This window comes from Aquarana catesbeiana, linkage group LG12, assembly GCF_042186555.1.
Source record: "Aquarana catesbeiana isolate 2022-GZ linkage group LG12, ASM4218655v1, whole genome shotgun sequence".
NCBI classification, from domain to species: Eukaryota; Metazoa; Chordata; class Amphibia; order Anura; family Ranidae; genus Aquarana; species Aquarana catesbeiana.
The window spans coordinates 240,698,126-240,724,694 of NC_133335.1; the positions used below are offsets into that span (position 1 = coordinate 240,698,126).

Sequence of the window (26,569 nt, forward strand, 5' to 3'; positions counted from 1 at the left end):
TAGCACCGGCCCTGGATGGATGAATGATGACCATTACAGAGAATGTTCCTGAAGCTCTCTCAGTCGCGCCGCGGCTCCGTCCTCGCTCCCTGCTCGGGTGGAGGGATGCCAAGTTCTTCCAAAAAAGTGGTTTTTCTATGAGATTTAGTGGTTTACCTCATGTTTGTGTAACAAAGTCTCCGACATTAGAACAGGATCAAACTCTTAGTGGTCGTCCCAGACGCGGCCCCCGTGGCGCAGGGACGGCCTTTCAGCCAATGTGCCGGCATGGCCGCTGGCTGTCTTCAGTCGCCTATAATACGATTTAAAGGAGCCATCCACATTATTGTTATTATTACTACAGGTACTTTCTAACGTCATCATACCCATTACGTTATATGAGGGGGTCTCCAAACTTTCTAATCTAAACAAAGGGACCAGTTTATGGTCCTTCAGACTTTAGGGGGGGGGGGCGGACTGTGACCCCGCGGGAGTGGAATATTTTCCTGACATCGGTTGGGTGTAAACATTGCCACGTTTGGAAATAGGGGGGAAGGAATAATGTTTCATCATTGGTGTCAGAGAAAATAAAACCAACTTTTGATACAATATTCAATTTCAATCCAGAGATTTCTCCTGCAATACTTTTTTCTGCCACTAGATGTCCTCAGTCTGATGGCTAGCATCAATAAACCCGCTTCCTCAGAGTCAAGATCATCCTGGCTTGTGATTGGACAGTGATTGAGTACTAGTTGTCTTCAGTCTAATGACCAGCACCATTCAATCAGCTTCTCCTGAGCCCAGATTATCCTGGCTTGTGATTGGACAGTAATTGAGGACTAGTTGTTCTCAGTCTAATGGCCAGCATCATTTAACCCACTTCCTCCGAGCCCAGATCATCCTGGTTTGTGATTTAAGGACTAGATGTCCTCAGTCTGATGGCCAGCATCAATAAACCCGCTTCCTCAGAGCCCAGATCATCCTGTCTTGTAATTGGATATTGATTGGGGACTAGACGTCCTCAGTCTGATGACCAGCGTCATTCAACATGCTTCCTCCAAGCCCACATTATTAGCCCCCCTCCTTCCTCCACAGTCTTTTAGGACACATCACAGGTCCCAGAGGACTACAGAACCATTAACAAGGTGCAGCGCGGCTCACTAATGCGCCTCGTGAATGTTTATGAAGTTTCCCTTACTTCCTATGACGGCGCCTGCCCCGAAGACGATTGAAGAATCGGCAAAGGTGAGGACAGTGCTGGATCCCTGGACAGCATCATTCAACCTGCTTCCTCAGAGCCCAGATCATCCTGGCCTGTGATTGGACAGTGATTGAGTACTAGTTGTCCTCAGTCTGATGACCAGCACCATTCAATAAGCTTCCCCTGAGCCCAGATTATCCTGGCTTGTGATTGGACAGTGATTGAGGACTAGTTGTCCTCAGTCTGATGGCCAGCATCATTTACCCCACTTCTTCCGAGCCTAGATCATCCTGGCTTGTGATTTAAGGACTAGATGTCATCAGTCTGATGGCCAGTATCATTCAACCTGCCTCCTCAGAGCCCAGATCATCTTGGCTTGTGATTGCACAATAACTGAGGACTAAATGTCCACAGTCTGATGGCCAGTATCAGAAAACCTGTCTCATCAAAGCCCAGATCATCCTGGATTGTAATTGGATATTGATTGAGGACTAGACATCCTCAGTCTGATGACCAGCGTCATTCAACTTGCTTCCTCCAAGCCCAGATTATTACCCCCCTCCTTCCCCCACAGTCTTCTAGGACACATCACAGGTCCCAGAAGACTGCAGAACCATTCACAAGGTGCAGCGCGGCTCACACATGCGCCTAGGGAATGTTTGTGAAGTTTCCCTTACTTCCTATGAAGTCTGCCCTCCAAAGACGATTGAAGAATCGGCTCAGGTGAGGACAGTGCTTGATCCCTGGACAGCATCATTCAACCTGCTTCCTCAGAGCCCAGATCATCCTGGCTTGTGATTGGACAGTGATTGAGTACTAGTTGTCCTCAGTCTGATGGCCAGCATCATTTAACCCACTTCCTCCGAGCCCAGATCATCCTGGCTTGTGATTTAAGGACTAGATGTCATCAGTCTGATGGCCAGCATAATTTAACCTGCTTCCTCAAAGCCCAGATCATCTTGGCTTGTGATTGGACAATGGCTGAGGATTAAAAGGCCTCAGTCTAATGGCCAGTATCATTAAACCTGCCTCATCAAAGCCCAGATCATCCTGACTTGTAATTTGATATTGATTGAGGACTAGACATCCTCAGTCTGATGACCAGCATCATTCAACTAGCTTCCTCCAAGGTCCCCCCCCCTCCTTCCCCCACAGTCTTCTAGGACACATCACAGGTCCCAGAAGACTACAGAACCATTCACAAGGTGCAGTGCGGCTCAGGTGAGGACATGGCTGGATCCTTGGACAGGTAAGTGTCCTTAGAATAATAGACAGCAGCTATAATATTTGTAGCCACTGACTTTTAATTTTTTTTGGGGGGGGGGCTGGAGTTCTTTTTTAACAATACATTCTGTACTGCTAAAAACAACAGACTTACTGGTTGGATCATGAGATGAAAATAGAAGAAAGAAAGCCAAAGAAAGGAAAACAAATGCAGTCGTCACATGTAAGAGTCTGGGAAGCTGCAATATAATAAAATGTTTGCTTTTGGGTTTGATACCGCTTAGGTCAGTATGGACGAATGGCGCAACGCACCTACACACACAGCAAAATGCATCCCATTCAGAGAAGGGCTTCCACCTACTTTATTCAATAGGCCTGCAAGTGTTTCTGCATTGGGCTGCTGGACGACCTCTGACCTGCGGGGACATCCCTTAGCAAGACGGTGACAGGTTTACGAGCGCGGGGGGGGGGGGATCAATTTAAGGAAGGGCGGCCTCTGTCACAGTGACATATGTACTTGCTGGCTGGTTGAACTGGTAAAACCTCCCCGCTGGCCGGCCATTCAGCCCTGGGTGGTGTGAGCACAGATCCCTGCACCCCCTCTCTGTGTGCAGAAAACTGAATTCAGTTTCCGAAGCTGGTGCTCTGCTAACGCGCAATCACCTGACACCCCCCCCACCACCACCACCATTATTGGGGGCCACTGCCCCTCCCCCCATCGTACCTAAATTTGCAAAGTTCTAGGAATGAACTCATTACTCGTACAAGTGGATTTATCATCAGATGCTGAGTAAGGTGTCAATGCACTTCCAGGTATTATTTTTTTAACTCTCACAGACATCACAGTACCCCCCGCCAATGCATTCCTCTGCAGAAGGACAGCGCCATCTTTGTTCAGGCATCATCCAGGGTCACCATCTTGAGATGTTGGCTCAGAGGTGACACAATCATGTAAAGTCTGGTGTCTGTGTCCAGAATTGTCTTCTACAAAGTTACAATGTTGCAGTCTGATCACTGGGAGGGGGGGAGAGAGAGACTGAAGAAATTCTTCCTCCTGCCTGCAGCAGACTGATGACATCATCTCAGTCCAGGCAAAGTCACTTAACTATCTTTTTCTGTATTGTCGCATGACTCGCTGCAATTACAGTGCACAGTTTTGAGAGGGGGAGAGGAGACTGAGGAAATGCTTCCTCCTGCCTGCAGCAGACTGATGACATCATTGTCAGCTTGGGCAAAGGCTTTAGACAGAGGCAGTAACTGCATAGCTCCCAACTGTCCCCGATTTCGAGGGACTATCCCTGATTTGGAGCAATGTCCCTTATTTGGGTCTGATCTATAAAGCTGTGTATAAATTGCAGTTTTTATCTTTCAAAAAGTGTTTCCCAGTGCTAAACCTTTCATCCATATTCTAAATTGCTGCATTTTTAAATTTTAAAAGGCAATATAAAAGGTAGTGGTAAAAAAAAAAGCACTTGTGGATTTAATTAACTTTTTTTTTGGTTATTTCTCCTTTAAGGGGGTGTGGCAGGGGGCATGTCCTATGCCTACATACATTTGCTAGTAGGTGTCCCTCATTCCCATCTCAGAATATTGGGAGGCATGTAATTGTACAAAAAAAAAACCTGACAGGCTGGTGGTAACTGAAGTAAATTGATCGACTCCAGTACAACCAGCCTGCCCAGAGGATGGATCAAAATTAATCGGTTCCTGCTTAACTGGCCGAGTTTCGGTCCATCTATGGCCGGATTTAGTCTTTATAGTATACAAAAAAAAATAAAACTTTTTTTTTTTTTTGTCCTTTATAGAGCAGGGAATGGTTTGAGTCCCGTAAGGTTTTATTTGCCACTTGTGTCCCCATCGGGGTGTTTTCCTTCAGGTCCGCTCCTATAGACACAAACAGGAAGTGAGGAAACTGTCCAATCAAGTGTCTCCATTGGAAGAGTTTTTTTTTTCCCCTCTATGGTGACAACTCAAAAACAGGGGGTTCTAGTCCTTCCCTGTTTTATTTAAAATGTAAAATAAAATAAAAAAATTGGGGGTTTTAGATGACTTTTAATGAAGTAAGATCTGGAGAAGGAAGGACGGTATCAGCAAATCGAAGCTCCACAATGAAGTAAGAGAAGACGGCTTGTCCCAACTGCAAACACTCTAAACTTCTTCACTGTCAAGAACAGAGGTGCGCGGGGAAAAAAAAAAAAAAAAAAGCCCCCCCCCTTCCCCCTCCCAGGGTTCAGAGTGTTTCTTAAAATTGTTGACAACACAAGCCCTCTCCTCCACATGCCAAACTCTTGGGAAAGCAGGAAGTTGGGTTTGGCACAAGTCGCCGGCTGCCTTGTACAGGTTAATCTGATTTGAGGGGAAAACTAATTGCCTTGGACGGAGACTGCGAGACATATTTGACATATTTGTCGGCGAGCTGATTTGTCTTTAGTTTTCCGTTCCCTTTTTGTCTGCCGCCTCTTCCGAACGATGATACGTATATATATATACACCGCGTACGCGGGGGGAGAGGGGCGCTGACCCAAATCCTTCTTATTTAAGATGTTTGAGCCTTAGTCCGGAACATTGACCACTTGACTTGTGAGTGTCTCGGGGAAAAAAAAGCTTGTCGGGGAGATTGGCGATTTCCGATGGCGTCTTTTTGCCTTGTGACCCTTTCGTAAACCGCGAGAGCCCCGTTATTGCTCAACGTTTAAGAAAGCCTGTTCTTAAATGTGCCACGGATAGTTGAGCAGTCACATGACCATGGCCATTGTTCTAAAGATCATGGACAAGGGAGTGAAATGTACTTCAAGTATACCTAAAGTCCAAACTAAAAGTGGCCCCATCCACAGGACATTCCCTCTCCAATTCTAGGTCAAGGTCAAGGATCCAATCTTCATCCATCATGTAGGACTATGTCCTGCTGGACCCTCAGGGACTCAGTCCCCCTTTTTTATGGGGTCCACTGCCCTGGGCCTGTACAGCATCCTATCAGAAACACCTTGGTCAGTACCAAACTACAAAGGGTTCCATGCCCACAGGGTCGGATACCATCCCTCGTAAGCCTTGTACACACTATCAGTTTCCTTTTCACTCAACTCAATGGGCTGAATGAAGAAAAATCTGTGGAGCTCTGGAGTAGCCCCCGGTACCAACTATGCAACATTAGTACAATGATCTCCCCGCTTAGCTACTGTTATGCCCCCCGCTAGAACACATTGGTCAGCGCTGGCAGCCATTGTCTGCTAGAGCTGATTGGATGCCGATCAGATGCTGGTTTTCCAGCATGCCCATTCGACAGAAGCCGGACTGGCTGGTGTAGACGTAGCCTGGATGTCGGCTGTTTTCTGTTGAACCGGCCGATATTCGTATAGTTGAGCAGTCACATGACCATGACCATTCTTCTGAAGATCATGGACAAGGGAGTGAAATGTACTTCAAGTATACCTAAAGTCAAAACTTAAAGTGGCCCCATCCACAGGACACTCCCTCTCCAATTCTAGGTCAAGGTCAAGGATGCAGTCTTCATCCATCACGTAGGACTATGTCCTGCTGGACCCTCAGGGACTCAGTCCCCCTTTTTTATGGGGTCCACTGCCCTGGGCCTGTACAGCATCCTATCAGAAACACCTTGGTCAACACCAAACTACACAGGGTTCCATACCCACAGTGTCGGATACCATCCCTCTTAAGCCTAGAACACAACCCAATGGGCTGAATAGAAAAAAACTGAGATGCTCTGGAGTATCCCGCTGTACCAACTATGCAACATTAGTACAACGATCTCCCCACTTAGCTATTGTTATGCCCCCCCCCCCACTAAAACACATTGGTCAGCGCTGGTTTTACAGCATGCCCGTTCGACAGAAGCCGGACTGGCTGGTGTAGACACAGCCCGGATGTCGGCTGTTTTCTGTTGAACCGGCTGATATTCGGCCTGTGTGTACGGGGCTTTAGTGTAGTGGCTGTAGGAATGTATCTGGTTGACCAATCTCCTCATCCCTGCTGGAATCACTTGAGAATCTGGTAACACTATGCAGAGAGTTGAACTTCAGTGACCATCATCTTTAAGACACTGGTGAAAAAAACAAGGGAGCTACCTCAGTAAGAGGGGTTATATAGGGGAGAGGACTTCCTGTCTGTTGGTCGGCCATGTCCTTTCAAATATAGGTGGTACATAACCCAGGTAGTCACGATTTATAGCCTGCTCTGTGTCCTACGATGTGCTAACCTGGCCAGGTTAGTTCACTGCTGAGTCCTGTTGGGGAGACTTTCTATTCTAAACAGGAAGTGGGAAGAAATCTCTCTAAAGTGAAGAAAAATCCCCTCTTAGGGCCGGTTCATACCATATGTAATGAGTAGTCTTGCCGAATGCAGTCCCAACACATAGGCAAAGCAATTTACCTTGAGTCCTTCAGACAGTTCTGTTTGAGAATCAATCTAGCAGGCTTATCGTGTCTAGATGGGGTAAAACAAGGAGGCAAGGGTCGGGCTAAGGCCAAGCCCCAATCATTCCGGGCTGGTCTGTAATTCCCAGTTGGTCGTGTTCACTGTCTGCTCAGGAAGGGCAACTATGCTGAGTTGGTGAAGGAGCTCCCCTCTATCTACCCGCTGTCCTCACGTATCTGATGGCTGAGATCCTCGAGCTGGCCCACAACAAGAAGACCTGCATCATCCGCCCCGACACCTCCAAGGTGGCTGTCCGCAATGATGAGGAGCTCAACAAGCTGCTCAGCGGCATCACCATCCCCCAGGGTGGAGTCCTGCCCAACATTCAGGCTATGCCCAAGAAGACCGAGAGCCACAAGCCCACCAAGGTCATGTAAACCAGATTCATTCATTTCTGTTAAAAAATGTTAAAAAATTAGACAGGTGCCGCTAGAACAGGTGTCCCCACTGGAAGATTTCCTCTCATCTCCGGTTTCGGGGAGAACGGTCACTTTTTTTGCTGCCACTACTAATTTCTGGGGCTTCATAAGTAACCAAGAGAGATCCCGTACAGAATTTTGGCACTTGTTCCACTTTAACCTTGATACTGAGTGTAAACCCTGATGAAGTGTATTAACCCCTGAAACGCATTGGCTGTTTTATGAGATCATATCATGAATTATTAAAGCATCTTGAATTCATTTGGTCTGGCGTTACCGTTGTGTTTTTAGGTTTTGAGCAATAAAAACCGAAAAGAGGATCTACCCTCCCACCCCACCCACCCATTGCAGCCACATTTAGCGATGGATGAGGGCACTGGATGCGGACAGCTGGCATCCAGGGTCGCTCATCTGATTCCAGTACATATGTAACCATTCAGATTCTCACTTACAGGCGTACAGCCATGGTGTCTGTCAGCCTGTCATTGATTTGTACTGGCTGCAACTGTAACCCTCCCCTGAGGACTCCTAAGCATGCAAATACACTGGATTCTGTCACTGTGCATCCAAATGCATTGGTGTGCATGAGCCCTTTTAAATGTTCTCACAAATATTCCCGTACCTTTACCAAACATGTGTAGCACGCCCCTAGAGAGCTGCTGATGAACTTAGCCTTAGCCTCCCCCAGCTGAGGTGCACACCGCCAGGCACAAAGCATTTTCTTCACTCTTTCACTGGCTTAAAGGAACAGTCTAGGGGCATCTTTTTTTTAGGGTTTTATTGGAACATAGAACTTGGATGGGCTGAAGGGGGCATGGGAAACCCTAGAACTGAAGAACTGAACACTGTGAGGACTCTTCTCTAGCTTGCTGAGCTAAGCAAAAATGTCAAAGAGAATCTTTAATACTGGCAGGCGACTAGGACTTTTCCCAATGGACCAAAAAAAAAAACTGCACACAGTCACTAACTTCCAGCATCGGGGTCATTTACGCACACAGAGACAGGATCATCGGTTGCCTCCTTCCGATATCCACCAAGCGCTCTCCAGTGAAGGAGAAATGAACTCACACCATCATAGGACAGCTGGACACCTTTCCCCCAACTTGCTCCTGGTACTCTCCAGTGAGCTTCTCCAGACCCAAACAAACTCCAGCACTAAACTTTTTCTGAATAGGCCCCCCAACTGAAGCCTCAGCTGGAACCTCAATGTCTTCTCGACGGTACCTTCAGAAATCCTGCACCTTGGACAGAGTCCCTGGACAGTGCTCTCCTCCAGCAGGACTGGACCCAGGAACGCTGCACCTCCTGCCTCAGGGCCCAGACTATTTATGGGCTCCTCCACCACCTTCTGGGCACACCTCCCCAGGAACTGGCTGGATTCCCATAATCATTCAGGCTGCTTAGGCCTGCTATAGACAGTGCAAATTTTTTTTCCTGCAACCCATGCACGATTCCCCCATCAACGCAGATAGTGTTGACAGGGGAATCCCTCCTGCCGAGCAATTGTCTGCTACCGGCAGGGGGCGGGCAGGGGAAGCCGTCTCCGCCGGGAGAAGACAGTGAATATTGCTAACAGTTATAGTAGTCACTAGCAATAAGCGAAAGGAGCGATCAACTTGCTACATTCAGCCTGTCCACACACGGTTTGAATCTCCGTCGATGGACAGCCTTACTTTGTTCTTCCTCCCATTATAATTCTAGAACCCTCTAGAATACAGGGGGAAGCAATCAGGGTAGCAGCTTGTGAGGCACTGAGCAGGCCTAAACAATCAACCCCTGCTCCACTGATTACAGAGAAGCTAACTAAATTTACCTGACAGCCTACGCCACTATAGGAGGGTGCTACACGTGTAAAAACATGAGTGAAATGTGTGTGAAAAACTTAAATACACCTCTAAATGGAAAACTAAAATTACCCCAAATATACCCTCGCCCAAAAAGAAAACACACACCCTTTAAATAAAGCAAAACTGAGTTTTCACTCTGCACGCCCCTATGTGTGAGCCTGGACATGCTGGTATCACAAGAAGGAGAATCAACAAATCTCTGTACCAAATAGAAAGTACAAAAATTAAACGTTGCGTCAAAAAAAAAAAAAGAAAACTTTTCTGAAAATGTTACAATAATAATGCAAAATATGTTGCAGCTGTAACTATTTTAAGATGTTTACAAGTGTATGCCAATCCACTATTGCAGCTGCTTTCTCGGTTAGGTGATAATCACTTTCAAGGTGCAAATCTTCTATGACAAGCACATCACAACATGAACCCGGGACACGAATTCCCCCGTCGGCTGGACCCTGTCTTGATCTGTAAGGCAGGAGAAATTGGCAATCCCCTTTTCATGTGCTAAACAGGCCGCGTACAAAGATGTGCGTGGAGCAACCGAGTCACTTTCTGACCCCTGTTTAGTCACATAGCGACCTCGGAGGCAGCGAGGGGTTAATTGGAAAGTACAGAGATCGCGATTTACAAAACAAGCCGAAGGTTCGGGGGCAACGACACCCGTCACCAGCAGATGTTTTTTATTTGCTGGAAATAATCGTAATGCACTGTTTGTGTTGTCCTGGGAAAGGTAGGCGCTGGTTCACGGTGGAGCTCCGGGGCCATCCGGTAGAACAGGCCTCTGTGACGGAGCTAAAAAAAAAAAGTGTCTGTTCTCATTTAGTGATAGAGGGTGGAAATATGCAAATCATACCTTTATTCCCCTTTGGGCAACTGTGCACCCGATGCTACCTAAATATAGAGCCGTTGGTCTAGCAAGGATGATATTACACTATATGGGCAAAGGGTATATGGACACCAGATGACTCCAAACGATGGAGGTCAGGTGTTTCCAGTGAAGAGTAAAGGTACAATATTCCAACATACAAAGACATTTTAGGCAATTGTGCTCTTTTAACCTTGGGGTAACAGTTTGGTGAAGGTCCTCTTCTGTTTCAGCATGACTGTGCCCCGTGCAAAGCCAGCTCCATAAGGTCATGGTGTGACCAGTTTGGTGTGGAGGAACTCAAGTGGCCTTCACAGAGCCCTGATCTCAACCCTACTGGACACTTTTGGGGTGAAGTGGATTGCCAATGTTGAGCCAGGTCTCTCAACCAATATCAGTATCTGACCTTAGCCCTACTGAACACCTTTGGGATGAAATGGATTGCTAATTATAAGCTACATCTTCTCCTCCAACATCAGTACCTGATCTCGACCTTACTGAACATCTTTAGGAAGAAATGGATCACCAGTGGCGAGCAAGGTCTTCTCATTCAACATCAGTACCTGATCTCAACCCTACTGAACACATGCAGGATGAAACTGATCGCCAGTGGTGAGCCAGGTCTTCTCATCCAACATCAGTATCTGATCCTAACCCTACTGAACAACTTTGGGATGAAATGGATCACCAGTGGTGAGCAAGGTCATCTCCTCCAACATCAGTACCTGACCTCAACCCTACTGAACACCTTTGGGAAGAATCGGAATGCCAGCGGTGAGCCAGGTATTCTCATCAAACATCAGTAGCTGACCTCAACCCTACTGAATACCTTTGGGATGAAACAGAACACCGAAAATGAGCCAGGTCTTCCCAACCAACATCAGTACTTGGCCTCGACCCTAATAAACATGTTTGGGATAAAATGGATCACAATGGTGAGCTAGGTCTTCTCCTCCAACATCAGTACCTGACCTCAACCCCAATGAACACCTTTGGGATGAAATGGCTTACCAGTGGTGAACTAGGTCTTCTCTTCCAACATCAGCACCTGACCTCAACCCTACTGAACTGAACATCTTTGGGATGAAATGGATTACCAGTGGTGAACTAGGTCTTCTCTTCCAACATCAGCACCTGACCTCAACCCTACTGAACATCTTTGGGATGAAATAGATCACCAGTGGTGAGCCAGGTCATCTCCTCCAACATCAGTACCTGACCTCAACCCTACTGAACACCTTTGGGATGAATTGGAACGCCAATGGTGAGCCAGGTCTTCTCATCAAACATCAGTACCTGGCCTCGACCCTACTGAACAGCTGTGAGATAAATACAGACATAGGTCGTAAGTCAGGTCTTATTATCCATCCTGACCACACAAATGGTCATAAAGTCCTACAGACACACTTCACAATCTTGTGGAAAGTCTGTGGCCCTCCAGCTGTGGCTGAACTACAAGTCCCATGAAGCCATTGCAAGGCTGACAGGTACAAGCATGACTCCCAAAGGCAGAGGCATGATGGGACTTGTAGTTTTTGCAACAGCTGGAGGGCCACCGGTTGAGCACCCATGCGGCTTAGATCAGGGGTCTCAAACTGGCGGCCCTCCAGCTGTTGCGGAACTACAAGTCCCATGAGGCATTGCAAGGCTGACAGCTACAAGCATGACTCCCACATGCAGAGGCATGATGGGACTTGTAGTTTTTGCAACATCTGGAGGGCCACCAGTTTGAGACTCTTGGCTTAGATAGTTGCATAACTCCTCCCACTGCTTGCATCAGGGTTAGGGGGCAATCGGACAGGTGTTTTCAGGAAGCTATTTACAGCACCCTGCTGGCCCCCTCCCACCAGCCATGATGTGCCTGCATTACATAGAGAAGCACAGAGACTCAGTGATGACATCACCAGGTCTAAAATAAGGAATATAATGAAAACAGAACAGGGTATATACATTTTTTTTTAAATAGCATGTCGATATAGGGAAAACAAAATGTAGGCAGATTAAGCTTCGGTGTTGAAGAAGCCAGAATAAAAGCGGGAATGTTTTCCTTGGAAGATGGTGCTGGCCGGACTCCCACTTTAACCCGCTTTTACAACGGCCTGAACAATCCGTCTAAGTTTCGCTCGGCTCTCTCGGGTGACAATGAGATCTCTTCTCTCTAGCCGTCGGTTGTGTCTGAGCCGTGACCCGGAATTCAGAGCCTCGGAGTCTGCTGGTAGTAAAGGCCAGAACACGAGGAATGACTAAGCCGCCCCACGTGTAAGTGAATCTATGAAGCTGCACATAGGAGCGGGCGCGTGTGGGCGAGAGGTGACCAACGTCCCCCGGGGTGTCACTTTGTGAAATGTCACCAGCGACTGGGGAGTCCAACCGGAGACCTTTTGGGTTCCGCTACAGTTCATCAGCTCACCTGGCTTGTCCTCGTACCCGGCAAATGTTTCCGAGTCCTACGGGACAGGAATACCAAACAAGACTCCGATTGGCTTGTCCATCAATGGCCTCCCATCAAATAGTCAAGAAACGATCAACTTGAGGCTCCAGATGAACAGTTTAAAGTGGACCTCTCAATACCCTCTCAATATCCGACATGTGACAACAGAAAATTGCCACCTTTTATCAATACAAAGCAGTCCTTGAGCTCGTCGGTGACTTTGTCTAGGCTGGGATTATGTAATCAGTCTGCTGCAGGCTGGAGGAAGCATTTCCTCAGTCTCCCCTCCCTCCTAGCGATCAGACTGTACATTGTAACTTTGTAGCAAGTCACAAGGCGAGAGGCTGCTGCAGGAGGCTGGTCTGTGTCAGACATTTTTATGCCTGGCATTAGGAAAGAAGTTGGCTGCCAGTCTCCAGAGGGGACTCAATTCAGGTTACTTACATGTAGGAATTGTAAGACATTTGCTGGTGGTTATTCCTTGCCCTGACACCTGCTGGGGGTTATTATTGCTGGCCCTGACACCTACTGGGGGTTATCATTGCTGGTCCTGACACCTGCTGGGGGTTATCATTGCTGGTCCTGACACTTGCTGAGGATTATTGCTGGGGGTTGTCATTGCTGGCCCCGACACTTGCTGAGGATTATTGCTGGGGGTTGTCATTGCTGGCCCCGACACTTGCTGAGGATTATTGCTGGGGGTTGTCATTGCTGGCCCCGACACTTGCTGAGGATTATTGCTGGGGGTTGTCATTGCTGGCCCCGACACTTGCTGAGGATTATTGCTGGGGGTTGTCATTGCTGGCCCCGACACTTGCTGAGGATTATTACTGGGGGTTGTCATTGCTGGTCCTAACACTTGCTGAGGAGTATTGCTGGGGGGTTGTCATTGCTGGCCTGGACACTTGCTGAAGAATATTGCTGAGGGTTGTCATTGCTGGCCCTGACACTTGCTGAGGATTATTGCTGGGGCTTGTCATTGCTGGCCCTGACACTTGCTGAGGATTATTGCTGGGGGTTGTCATTGCTGGCCTGGACACTTGCTGAAGAATATTGCTGGGGGTTGTCATTAATGGCCCTGACACTTGTTGAGTGCTTATGCTTGGGGTTGTCATTGCTGGCCCTGACACTTGCTGAGGGTGATTACCGGGGGTTGTCATTGCTGCCTTGAACACATTCTGAGGATTATTGCTGGGGGTTGTCATTGCTGGTCCTAACACTTGCTGAGGATTATTGCTGAGGGTTGTCATTGCTGGCCCTGGCACCTGCTGAGAATTATTGCTGGGGGTCGTCATTGCTGGTCCTGACACTTGCTGAGGATTATTGCTGGGGGTTGTCATTGCTGGCCCCGACACTTGCTGAGGATTATTGCTGGGGGTTGTCATTGCTGGCCCCGACACTTGCTGAGGATTATTACTGGGGGTTGTCATTGCTGGTCCTAACACTTGCTGAGGAGTATTGCTGGGGGGTTGTCATTGCTGGCCTGGACACTTGCTGAAGAATATTGCTGAGGGTTGTCATTGCTGGCCCTGACACTTGCTGAGGATTATTGCTGGGCTTGTCATTGCTGGCCCTGACACTTGCTGAGGATTATTGCTGGGGGTTGTCATTGCTGGCCTGGACACTTGCTGAAGAATATTGCTGGGGGTTGTCATTAATGGCCCTGACACTTGTTGAGTGCTTATGCTTGGGGTTGTCATTGCTGGCCCTGACACTTGCTGAGGGTGATTACCGGGGGTTGTCATTGCTGCCTTGAACACATTCTGAGGATTATTGCTGGGGGTTGTCATTGCTGGTCCTAACACTTGCTGAGGATTATTGCTGAGGGTTGTCATTGCTGGCCCTGGCACCTGCTGAGAATTATTGCTGGGGGTCGTCATTGCTGGTCCTGACACTTGCTGAGGATTATTGCTGGGGGTTGTCATTGGTGGCCCCGACACTTGCTGAGGATTATTGCTGGGGGGTTGTCATTGCTAGTCCTGAAACTTGCTGGGGATTATTGCTGGGGGTTGTCATTGCTGGCCTGGACACTTGCTGGGGATTATTGCTGGGGGTTGTCATTGCTGGCCCCGACACTTGCTGAGGATTATTGCTGGGGGTTGTCATGGTTGGTCCTGACACTTGCTGAGGATTATTGCTGGGGATTGTCATTGCTGGCCCCGACACTTGCTGAGGATTATTGCTGGGGGGTTGTCATTGCTGGCCCCGACAACTTGCTGAGGAGTATTTCTGGGGGTCGTCATTGCTGGCCCCGACACTTGCTGAGGATTATTGCTGGGGGTCGTCATTGCTGGCCTTGACACTTGCTGAGGATTATTGCTGGGGGTTGTCATGGTTGGTCCTGACACTTGCTGAGGATTATTGCTGGGGGTTGTCATTGCTGGCCCCGACACTTGCTGGGGATTATTGCTGGGGGTTGTCATTGCTGGTCCTGACGCTTGCTGAGGATTATTGCTGGGGGTTGTCATTGCTGACCCCGACACTTGCTGGGGATTATTGCTGAGGGTTGTCATTGCTGGCCCGGACACATGCTGGGGGTTGTCAATGCTGGGGATTATTGCTGGCATGAACAGCAACGTTGTGGGTTTATATTGCTGTAGGTTATTGTTGCTTATTTTACTCCCAAAATCTCTTCAGTGCACCCTGGACCTACTTTTTCTAAACCATAGCAAAGAAAGGGGGGAAATGTGGCTTAAAACAAGTCATATAGTGTGAAGTTAACACCTACTTCATTTATCACTTCCACTTTTTGGCCATGCCTCCAGTCATGGTGTCGCTCCTAATTCTTTTAGATGTTGGGCCTTCTGGTTTATTTACACCATTTACAGAACTGTTTTTTTGCACTTGTTGACCAGCAATGTAAGGAACACTGTTAGTACTGCGTGGAAATTGGGGTTGGGGACTACCAGCAACAATTTACCTGGTGTGGCCCCTGATCCTCCCTTGTGAAGTGACAGGCCGGTACACGGTTTTGCACAATCTCCCTGGCTTACTGCAGGAGCATGAAAATTGTAACTGGGCCCCCATCTACATCTATCGGGGCCCCATCTACATCTATCGGGCCCCTTGGCTTTCTGTGGGTCCTGCAGGAAACATGGACAGGGAAGGACATAAAGGAAGTTTACATATCCTTTGAACAGGTAAGAGAACCAGGTACAATCCTTATAGAAACCGCATCGCAATGGAATAAAAGGAAACCGATACGTCTGAATAGGACAGATTTAGATATAATAAGGCATAAAAAGCATTTGCATTTCTAAAGGCTGATGGTATTAAAAGTGCAAGTAGTAATTAGAAGGAATGTAATACAAAATGAAAGAAATAAATTAATCGCCTGTAAAGACTGAGACTTAAAAAACAAATCTCTGTTCATATATCATAAAATCCCAGACTTTATAAAGAAAAACATTTTGATAATATGGAACACAAGAAAAAAAAAAACTGAGATCCTAAATGCATAGGAAACCTTTCATCTTTCATCTTTTCAACCTGTAAAGTGCAAGAGGTGCAAACACCGTTCACCAAAATTAGAAATGATCAAGCACTTGACTCGAATGGTTTACATCCATGGGTGCTAAAGGTATTAAGAACAGTTACTGACGAGCTGCTAAATCCCTTCTAGGGAATATGGTGGAGAAATGTTGCCAATGATCTACAATTAACAGAACATGTCGAATGCAAGAGGTACAAACACGGTTCACCAAAATTAGAAATGATCAAGCACTTGACTTGTATGGTTTACATCCATGGGTGCTAAAGGTATTATAAAACTTTGTAAATAAGTTTTCTTCTTCACTGACGAGCACTGATGAGGTGGCACTGATGGGCACTGATGATGAGGCACTTATATGCAGCACTGATGGGCACTGATAGGCGGCACTGATGAGCACTGATGGGTGGCACTGATGAGCACTGATGGGTGGCACTGATGGGCACTGTTAGATGGCACTGATAGCAGTATTGATTAGGAGCCACTGATTGGCATCCCTGGTGGGCTCTAGTGGGCATCCCTGGTGGGCTCTAGTGGACACCCTCAACGGCTTATATGTGGATGCTGTACCATGTACTTGTATGAGAAAGTCTCCTGTTCTCATTGTATTGTTTCCTTTATGCGTTATCCCTGGTGATCCTGCCAGTCCCTCTGCTTTCCTATTACAAACTGACCACACTAAGCAGGAGAGCACAGCATGGTCAGTTTTCTAGCTGTGCTGGGAACTCAGTTTACTGTCTTCCAATCAGGGCTGGGACAAGGGGTGGGCAGGAGGGGCGGCTGACCTGGGCAGTATGGTACCATGTGAGGTGAGGGGGTGAGGGGGGCACCATAAGGAGATTGTGTGAGAGGGGATTTGTATTGAAAGGGGGAATTTGGGGGTCAGCAGGGGGTATGTATTGTTTTAGGAGGGAAAATGGGGGGGAGGGGGCGATGAGTTGGGGATTTAGGGGGATTTGTGTTGGGGGGGGGGTATTTCAGCTAGGAGGGGGGGGGGATTTTAGGAGTAGAGAATTTGAGCTAGGAGCGGTAAAAACATTTTTTTTTGGGGGGGGGGGCAAAGATTTGTGCTGAGAGGGGGTATTTTAATCGGGGGGGGGGGGGGGGGTGGATTTGTACAGGGAGAAGGGGGAATTTATACTTAGGGGGTAAGCATGCAAATTAGTGTTCAGTGTTTTTGTGGGGGGGATTTTTTCTGGCACATAATGCTCATCAGTGGCGGCCCGTCCGTTAAGGGCCCACAGGCGCCCCCCCATCCATGCATCTGGCCCCCCAAGCTACATGCGGGGCGCCGGAAGCATGGAATCTAATGGGGGGGGGTGTTTTTTTGAAGCACATGATTACAACCTGAAGCTCTAATAAGCTTTAAAAAAGGGTGGTCTCGGGGCGCAGAGCAATGCGACAATGGCGGGTTGACCCACTGACCAACCTGGGGGGGGGGATTACAATGTCACTTGATGCAGGGGGGGGGGGTGGTTGTAGTTTGGTATGTTCGCACCTGGGCTCTAGATGACCTTGTCCTGGCACTGCCCCCAATGACCAGACTTGTCCTGACAACGCCCCCCTCTGCACAGCCATTCACTGGGAAGCTTAGTGTGCTGCTGCTTCTCCCCCCCCCCCATCTCTTAAGGCAACTGAGAACAGAGGGAGTGTGATCACTTATAAAAAAAATATGTTTTTTTTTATATCTACACAAACATGTTTTGCCTTTCATTTCTATTTTTAAACTGAATGTGTTGTTTTACAAGACGATCGTTTACAATCACTTTAAATTCAAAGCAATCGCCGCAAACTTCTACATTGTTTCTGCTCTTCACATGACGGATCGTCTCTTATCAGATAGTAAAAGCTGAAGAGGGAAAAAGAAAACACAATAGTCGGGGCCAATTGTACAATCACACAGAAAGGTGCGAGGAGATGTGGTCAGGGTTGGTTTCGGAGAGAGACGGAGCGCGATAAACGTTGAATCTCTTGGCGGTGAAAAAGGAAATCACTCTTCATACATGTCAGGTTTTATGTCTCGCGGTGAAAGGAGTGGCGGACACGTCGGAAGACGCACCGCTTTTTTATCCAATATTCAGACTAGACTTTCTATAAATGTTTTTATGGAGATTGTAACGTCTAACGGCCTGTGTGACAGCGCGAGACGCTAACATAAACTTTTATGTACTGTACAGGGGCGAGCGCCCCCCCTGGCCCCCCCCCCCCTCCGGGTACAGATTGTTCAGTTCCCGCTCAGAATGTTAATATCTCACTTTATACACACAAAAAAAAATTCCTTCATGTTAATTTGCACTTTAAAGGGGCGCTCCCACTAAATGTTTTTTCTTTTTGAATTTATAGAGGACCGAGGTATCACTTGCCATTAGAAAACATGGGAGAAATCAAGGTACCCCCCCCCCCCCCCCCCCCCCCCCCCCCCCACACACACACACACACACACACACACACACACACCACACACACACACACACACACACACACACACGAGGGCCCAGAGAAAAATGAGGCAAATTGTAGGTGTGGAAAAATTGCACTTAAAAGTGGGAGGAGTGGGAGGGGCATATGTACAAAATGCAGGGTTTAGGAGTATGGATTGTACATAATGCAGAGTTCAGGGTTATGTCGTGTACATTGTGTAGGGGTCAGGAGTATGCAATATGCATTGTGCAGGGTTCAGGAGTATGGATTGTACATAATGCAGAGTTCAGGGGTATGTCGTGTACATTGTGTAGGGGTCAGGAGTATGTAATATGCATTGTGCAGGGTAGTATGGATTGTACATAATGCAGGGTTCAGGTGTATGTCGTGTACATTGTGTAGGGGTCAGGAGTATGTAATATGCATTGTGCAGGGTAGTATGGATTGTACATAATGCAGGGTTCAGGGGTATGGCATGTACATTGTGTAGAAGTCAGGAGTATGTAATATGCATTGTGCAGGGTTCAGGAGAAAGTATTGTACATAATGCAGAGTTCAGGGTTATGTCGTGTACATTGTGTAGGGGTCAGGAGTATGTAATATGCATTGTGCAGGGTTCAGGAGTATGGATTGTACATAATGCAGGGTTCAGGGGTATGTCATGCACATGGTGTAGGGGGTCAGGAGTATTTAATATGCATTGTGCAGGGTTCAGGAGAAAGTATTGTACATAATGCAGGGTTCAGAGGTATGTCATGCACATTGTGTAGGGGGTCAGGAGTATGTAATATGCATTGTGCAGGGTTCAGGAGTATGGATTGTACATAATGCAGGGTTGGGGTCAGGAGTATGTAATGCATATGGTGCAGGGGTCAGGAGTATGTAATGTACATAGTGCAGGGGTCAAGACTCTCCATGGCATCTCAATAATCTCTTTATTTCTGTTGCATTGAGACATTGTTGCCTTCTGCAAAAAAAACCTGTCTGCTATCTGTTTCTTATAGTAGAACTTCAGTTCCGCTTTAATATGTCAGTTATATATATATATATATATATATATATATATATATATATTTATTTTATTTTTTTATTTTTTTTTGCAGAAACCCTAGCGAATAAAATGGCGATTGTTACAAATTTATGTCACACGGTATTTGCACAGCAATTTTTCAAACCCAATTTGAAAAAATACACTTCATTGAATTGAAAAAAAAAAAGGGGGGGAAAGGGGCGCTTTTTTTTTATTTTTATCTTTATTTTTTTGAACACTGTCCCTTGTCTCCATCCGAAACCCATGTGACAGGGTGACAATGCAGGAGCGCAATTAGGAGACGGCGACAGAGCGTTGTCACCCCTAAAACAGGAAGTACCTGAACAAAGGACCTTCATTGGCAGGATCACCAGGGACTTTTTTTTTTTCTTATATAAAGGTGCAGACTTTTACTGAATGACTTTCGGAGCGGCTTTAACAAATGAAAGCTCGGCTGAGATATTAGCGATCGGGTTTAGATTTACTTTACTGGTGCCAAAGCGACATTCCCCCATGATTCACATTATAAAGTGGATGTCACCTCGGGTCAGGACGCGGTGAGAGTACAGAGAGGCTTCCCACCGATAAACATTTCCAGGGGCGCTTGGCACAAAACAACCGGCGAGTTTATGTAAAAAGTTTTCTCTTATAACATTTCTATATAAATATGTAGAATTCAGTCATTAATTAGAAGGGAGAATGTAAAGCTGAAGTTTTTACCTTCCCCGGTTCCTCGCTCCCCCTCCTCCATCAACACATTCACGTGATTGGACTGCCCTCCGCGTGTTTCTCACTCCTGCTCATTTTTTTTTTCCAGGGGGGGGGGGGGGGGTGTGACAAGCTTCACATGATTTTTTTTAAAAAGGAACTATTGGCTGCGCTACAGTCGCGGTTTTTTTTTTTTTTGGAGTGCCATTAAAGGATAGCGGCACCCGTTGTGATTGCCCGCAATTCTGCCTGCGATTCCAAATCGCAAAGCATGAATGGGGCCTAAAGTAGAATTAAAGGCAGTTTTTTTGTTTTTTTTTGATAGAGTGACTAGGGATTAGAACCCCTGTCAGGTTTTTATTGTTCTCTGTGCCACCCCCACAGTTAGGAATATTCATTATTTGTCCTTGAGCCTGTATTTTTAATTTTTTTTTTTTGCAGAAACCCTGGCGAATAAAATGGCGATCGTTACAAATTCTCATATAATATTTAATATATATATATATATACAGTATATGTGTGTGTGTATATAGATACAGTGTATATATATATATATATATATATGTATATATATATTTTTTTTTATATATATATTAAATATTATATGAGAATTTGTAAAGATCACCATTTTATTTGCTAGGGTTTCTGCAAAAATTATATATATATATATTATTTTTTTTGCAGAAACCCTAGCGAATAAAATGGTGATCGTTACAAATTCTCATATAATATTTAATATATATATATATATGTTTAATTTTTTTTTTTTTGCAGAAACCCTGGCGAATAAAATGGCGATCGTTACAAATTCTCATATAATATTTATATATATATATATATATATATATATATATATATATATATACACAGTATATGTGTGTGTGTATATAGATACAGTGTATATATATATATATATATATATATATATATATATATATATATATTTTTTTTTATATATATATATATATATATATATATTAAATATTATATGAGAATTTGTAACGATCACCATTTTATTTGCTAGGGTTTCTGCAAAAATAATATATATATATATATTTTTTTTTTTTTTTGCAGAAACCCTAGCGAATAAAATGGTGATCGTTACAAATTCTCATATAATATTTAATATACATAAAAAAAAATATATATATATATATATATATATATATATATATAGATAGATAAATATCTATCTATATACACCGGTATATAGATAGATATATATCTATTATATGTATTTTTTATTTTTTTAATTTTTTTTCAGAAACCCTAACGATCGTTACAAATTTATTTATTATGTATTCACACAGTAATTTTCCAAACGCAATTTTTTGGGAAAAAATACACTTCATTGAATTGAAAAAAAAAAAAAAAAGAGGGGGACAAAGAGGGGGACAGGGGTTTTTTTTTGTTTTTTTTTTTGTGGGGTGGGTGTTTGATTTCTTTTTTTTTTTTAGGGAGGGGAGGGGATTTTCACCGACACATAATTCTCGTAAATCTGGGGGGGGGGGGGGGGGCAATTGGCATGTTTGCCCCGGGCTCTAGATGACCTCGTCTCGGCACTGCCGTCAGGAAAACCACCCTGGAAATAAAAAAAGCCACGCCACAGCCATTGCCGGGGGGGCATGTAGACAGGAAGTCGCTACAAAGAGGTTGCAGGAGAAAAGAAGCCATAAACAGTACTTTTATTTAAAAACGGGCGATGTTTCATGATACGCAGAGCTGTAGCGAAATGAAATATCATCAGCGGCTCCTAAATCCGATTGCCCGGAATGGTCGTTTCTTCGCAGCGATACAAGGTAACTATTTTGACGTATCAAATGCTAGTTTGCGGGGACGAGACAGAAGTCGATAAAGTTACCGTTTTTTTTCTCTCTCTGCAGCCGCCAGACATACAATCTAATTGTGCGCCCGGCCTTAAAAAAAAAAAAAAAAATCCTCCCTGCAATATAAGCCAAAGCAGTCAGCCAGGACAGGTATCCTTTGCAGCGGCAATTTTCTCCCCGGCCTCATTAGCTAATTAACGAAGCATGGAAGCATTCCGAGCCGCGCCGCAAAAGGTGAATTCCGGCCAAATTCGCTATCAGCGAGCGGCTCCTCTATGACATCACCGGGGCGATTGGAAGAATTCGCAGACCTGTTCTTCTGTCCAAATTGCTCGTGAAATTGAAGAAGCGGCGAGAAGCGTTCTGATAAACGGGGGGGGGGGGGCAATTTACTTTAATTTCTCCTTTTATTTCTTTTACTGTAACTGTTTACACGGCGCTGTTTTGCCGTGCCCAGGGAACGCAAACGTTAGTTCTCCGTGATTTGGTGAATCCCGGCTACGCCAGACGCATAACTTATCTTACTTTTTTTCTTTTTTTTTTTATATTCCAGCTGATATGACAAAATAAATCTCTACCGATGACCGAGTCCCGTCCGGGATCCGCCAACATCCACATCTCCAACACTGAGGACTACAACCCCCACTTTACAGGTCGCCCAATTCCCAGCGCGATTTCCTTTCTTTTTTGTATCTAACATATACATATATTACCACGGACGAGTCTCTGATACAAATCATTTCTTTCTGTGACCGCAAATAGATCCGAGATAAACGCCAAAGGGAAAAAAAAATAATAAAAAAAGCAACAAAGCAAAATGTTACATCAAACTCAAAATACAAAGATAATGCGAATGTGATCAGAGTACAGCCAATCACTGCCGAGGATTACTCCACTGGTATAGGAACAGATATTAATCAGATATAATGGTTTTTGATCCAAAATCAATTTAATGGGTATTAATCGGGAAAGAAAATGCAATAGTTATTAATCAGAAGTCAATGTAACGGTTTAGAAATCAATTTATTTGTTATGAATCAGAAATTGATTTAATGGCTATTATTTAGAAATCAATTTAATGGTCATTAAATCAGAAATCAATTTAATGGTTCAAAAATCAATTTATTTGTTAGAAATCAGAAATCAATTTAATGGCCATTTATTAGAAATCAATTTATTTGTTATGAATCAGAAATCAATTTAATGGCCATTAATCAGAAATCAATTTAATGGCTATTAATCAGAATATATATATTTTTTTATTTTTTCATTTTTAAATATTATTATATTTTTTATATATATGATGTTAATGTGTAATACATACGTGAAGCACTGCATAAATTGATGGCACCATATAAGATAAGTACCTGAAATAACTAAAATTTGCTTTATAAAATATATATATTTTTTATATATATATACACATACATACATACACATACTGTTTAATTGCCATGATAATTAAATTTAGTATAGTTAATTTAATTTTAATTAATTTAGAATATATTGTTCATATATATGGGAAAAAAAATTATATATATATATAGAAGGGACTATAACGGTGCTTTACAGATAATAATGGAAACCAGACAGATATATATAAAAGGATACAATTTTTTTTTCATTATAGACAAATACTAAAACCAATAACAAGACATGGTAAGTCGTTGGGTTTTATAAAATATCTCCATTATGGTGGTTAAGCATAGAGGTTTTTAAGATGAACAAAGGTTGAATAGTCGTATGTTATCCCCAACATGTTTCGCCTCATGGCTTCATCAGGGGATAAACACATCAACCATGGATAAACTAACAAAGTATACAAAAAAAAAAAAAGTATTACATGAGAAAATGCATCACAAATAGACTCATCAAAATTACAAAGACATAGGAAAGACACAAAAGCACATTTGCCCAATATTCACCAAAGGACAGAAACTCACCCCCCCCCTCCCAGCAAGAGGGGAAGAGAGGGTCAACCACGATATAGAGATCACCACTAACGGAGGGCACTATGCGGCCATAGTGAGCACACACAGACGACCAGGGGCTTTGAGGTGGTGAGTTTCTGTCCTTTGGTGAATTTTGGCAAATGTGCTTTTGTGTCTTTCCTATGTCTTTGTAATTTTGATGAGTCTAATTGTGATGCATTTTCTCATGTAATACGTTTTTGATTTTGTATAGTTTGCTTGTTAATCCATGGTTGATGCGTTTATCCCCTGATGAAGCCATGAGGCGAAACATGTCGGGGATAACATATGACTATTCAACCTTTGTTCAAATGAAAAACCTCTATGCTTAACCACCATAATGGAGATATTCTATAAAACCCAACGACTTGCCATGTCTTGTTATTGGTTTTAATATTTATAAATCTATCTATAATAAAAACATTTTTATCCTTTTATATATCTCTGTCTGGTTTCCATTATTATTGTTATAGTCCCTTCCCAAACCTTTTCCTTCTTTGAATAAACAATTTCTTGGGATGAGGTGCGTATTTTAGGTGTCTACCCTCAGTCGGACAAAAACTATATATATATATATATATATATATATATATATATATATATATACCGTATCTCTCAAAAGTAAGTACACCCCTCAGTCACATTTTTGTAATCTTTTCTTCTATCTTTTCATGTGACAACACTGAAGAAATGACACTTGTCTACAATGTAAAGTAGTGAGTGTACAGCTTGTATAACAGTGTAAATTTGCTGTCCCCTCAAAATAACTCAACACACAGCCATTAATGTCTAAACCGCTGGCAACAAAAGTCAGTACACCCCTAAGTGAAAATGTCCAAATTGGGCCCAAAGTGTCAATATTTTGTGTGGCCACCATTATTTTCCAGCACTGCCTTAACCCTCTTGGACATGGAGGTCACCAGAGCTTCACAGGTTGTCACTGAGTCCTCTTCCCCTCCTCCATGATGACATCACAGAGCTGGTGGATGTTAGAGACCTTGCACTCCTCCACCTTCCGTTTGAGGATGTCCCACAGATGATCAATAGGGTTTAGGTCTGGAGACATGCTTGGCCAGTCCATCACCTTTACCCTCAGCTTCTTAGCAAGGCAGTGGTGGTCTTGGAGGTGTGTTTGGGGTGGTTATCATGTTGGAATACTGCCCTGCGGCCCAGTCTCTGAAGGGAGGGGATCATGCTCTGCTTCAGTATGTCACAGTACATGTTGGCATTCATGGTTCCCTCAATGATCTGTAGCCCCCCAGTGCCGGCAGCACTCATGCAGCCCCAGACCATGACACTCCCACCACCATGCTTGACTGTAGACAAGACACACTTGTCTTTGTCCTCCTCACCTGGTTGCCTCCACACACGCTTGTCACCATCTGAACCAAATACATTTATCTTGGTCTCATCAGACCACAGGACATGGTTCCAGTAATCCATGTCCTTAGTCTGCTTGTCTTCAGCAAACTGTTTGCGGATTTTCTTGTCCATCATCTTGATGACAGCCATGCAGACCAATTTGATGCAGTGTGCGGCGTATGGTCTGAGCACTGACAGGCTGACCCCCCACCCCTACAACCTCTGCAGCAATGCTGGCAGCACTCATATGTCTACTTCCCAAAGACAACCTCTGGATATGACGCTGAACACGTGACCTCAACTTCTTTGGTGGACCATGGCGAGGCCTGTTCTGAGTGGAACCTGTCCTGTTATACTGCTGCATGGTCTTGGCCACCGTGCTGCAGCTCAGTTTCAGAGTCTTGGCAATCTTCTTATAGCCTAGGCCATCTTTATGTAGAGCAACAATTCTTTTCTTCAGATCCTCAGAGAGTTCTTTGCCATGAGGTGCCATGTTGAACTTCCAGTGACCAGTATAAGAGAGTGAGAGCGATAACACCAAATTTAACACACCCGCTCCCCATTCACACCTGAGACCTTGTAACACTCACATGACACCGGGGAGGGAAAATGGCTAATTGGGCCCAATTTGGACATTTTCACTTTTGGGTGTACTGACTTTTGTTGCCAGCGGTTTAGACATTAATGGCTGTGTGTTGAGTTATTTTGAGGGGGCAGCAAATTTACACTGTTATACAAGCTGTACACTCACTACTTTACATTGTAGACAAGTGTCATTTCTTCAGTGTTGTCACATGAAAAGATAGAAGAAAAGATTGTCACTGAGGGGTGTACTTACGTTTGTCAGATACTGTATATATATATCTATATATATATAGATATATATATATAGATATATATATATACAGATATAGATAGATAGATAGATAGATAGATAGATAGATAGATAGATAGATAGATAGATAGATAGATAGATAGATAGATAGATAGATACATAGATATCTATCTATCGATACATATATATATATATATATATATATATATATATATATATATATATATATATATATATATATATATATATATATATATATATATATATATATATAGGACAGATAGATATAGATATAGACAGATAGATATAGATATTGAAAGATTTTTTTCCATATGAACAATATATTCTATAAATTATTGAACTATAATTATTTTAATGAATTAAACTATATTAAATAATAAATTGTGTTATACACTTATGTCATAACATTATACTAAATACTGACCATATTGATATTCATTATGTAAAATTATACAAATATTAAATATTTAAAATGTTACTAAAAATATATTTTTAAAATCTAAATGCTACTT

General features: G+C 44.2%; 1 protein-coding gene and 1 pseudogene across 1 annotated transcript in view; one reads left to right on the forward strand and one right to left on the reverse strand.

The window, feature by feature from the left end:
• The window catches only part of NTN1 (netrin 1), a 131,266-nt gene that overhangs the window by 97,345 nt on the left and 7,352 nt on the right, over positions 1-26,569 (reverse strand).
• On the forward strand, positions 6,758-7,212 carry LOC141114256 (histone H2A type 2-B-like; annotated as a pseudogene).